Source organism: Mustela lutreola, chromosome X, assembly GCF_030435805.1.
Source record: "Mustela lutreola isolate mMusLut2 chromosome X, mMusLut2.pri, whole genome shotgun sequence".
Lineage (NCBI taxonomy): Eukaryota > Metazoa > Chordata > Mammalia > Carnivora > Mustelidae > Mustela > Mustela lutreola.
Genome location: NC_081308.1, coordinates 45,540,686 through 45,542,540, shown reverse-complemented (window position 1 = coordinate 45,542,540; position 1,855 = coordinate 45,540,686).

Genomic DNA, 1,855 nt, shown 5'->3' with positions numbered 1-1,855 from the left:
CGTCTAACTTCATAAAAAGCAATAACATTGCTTTCCAGAGTGGTTGTTCCACCTTACATTCCCCTCCAGCACCAGTTGCTGCCCATCCTCAACACCATTTGATATTGTCACATGTTGGTGTTTTATTTGCTTGTTTGCTTTTTGTAATTTCAGCAATTTTAATACAGGAATACTGGTATCTCACCATAGTTTTAGTGTGCATTGTCTGAAAGCCAGTGAGTGTGCTCATCTGTTCATGTGCTCAATTGCCACCTCTATATCCTTTTCATTGATGTATCTCTTGAAAAATTTTTTCCATTATTTTCTTACTGTTGAGGTTTTTTTTTTTTTAAGATTTTATTTATTTATTTGACAGACAGAGATCACAAGTATGCAGAGAGGCAGGCAGAGAGAGAGGGAAGTGGACTTCCTGCTGAGCAGGGAGCCCAATGCTGGGCTCCATGCAGGGCTTGATCCTGGGACCCTGAAAGCATGACCTGAGCTGAAAGCAGTGGCTTAACCCACTGAGCCACCCAGGAGCCCCTTACTGTTGAGTTTTGACAGTTCCTCCCCTACTCTGGATCTGAGTCCTCTATTATTGAGGTAATTGTTAATACATTCTCCAAGCCTGAGATTTTTCTCCTCAAACCCTTTAACAGCATATTTATCAGAAACAAAGACAAAAACCAAAACCAAACCAACCAACCAACCAACCAAATGAACAAAAACAACAAGGCGTGCTGGGGGATGGTGGGGGAAGTGGTGGCAGGTTGGAGTTATTCTACCTAGAACATGTTTCTCAAACCTAAATCGAAGATTTTGTTGCTCCTTTTTACACATTTTAGAGTTTCATATTCACGATTTATATATAAGTTTTAGTTTTAGTGAGTTATAGTATAAAGTGTGCGATCTTTTTTCTTTTAGATGGACAGCCAGTGTTTTCCACACATTTGTTGAAGAGTTGTCAATGTCGCTAATATGATTCCTCCACATTTATTCTTTTTTTCCCCCATACATTTCTTGGCTATTCTTTTTGTTTGTGTGTTTGTTTTTAGTTTCCATATAAGCTTTAGGATCAGCTTGTCTATGTCTACAACACAACCTGCTGCCAGGATTTTTATTGGAATCACAGTAAGTCCAGAGATCAATTTCAGAAGAATGCACATCTTTACTATGTTAAATATTCTAACTTGTGACCACGGTATGTTCCTCCATTTATTTGTCTGTTTGTTTTTTTTTGTTTTTTTTTTTCCCCCCAGCATTTTCCTGCTTTTAGCATATAAATACCCTGCATCATTTGTTAGAGTCACATCTAAGAACTGATTTTCTTTTTTGGAGTGATGAATTTCTTTTTCCAACACTCTTTTGCTAGTGTGTATAAATATGGTGGCTTTTGTATTTTAATCTTATATCCTGCACTGTAGGTTAATTCATTTATTAGTTCTAAGATATTTCTGTGTATCTGTGTGATTTTAACAGAGAGAATCAGATTTTCTGTGAATAGGAGCCATTTTGATTTATTTGATTTATTTATTTTTTAAAGATCTTATTTATTGACTTGAGATAGTGAGAGCTAGAAAGAGGACGAGCGGTGAGCAGGGGCGAGGGGCAGAGGGAGAGGGCAAAAAAGAGACTCCCTGCCAAGCACGGAGCTCTGACCTGGCTTCTATCCCAGAACCCTGAAATCGTGACCTGAGCTGAAGTCACGTCCTTAACCAGCTGAGCCTCCCAGGTGTCCCACCATTTTGATTTAACCTACTGATTTGTGCCACCCCATGGATGAATATCCAAAGCACTGAAGCAGAGAAAAAGAAGGCCGACATGGAAGATTACATACGGTATGTTTATGTGTATATCAGACTCCAAGAAAGAGAAT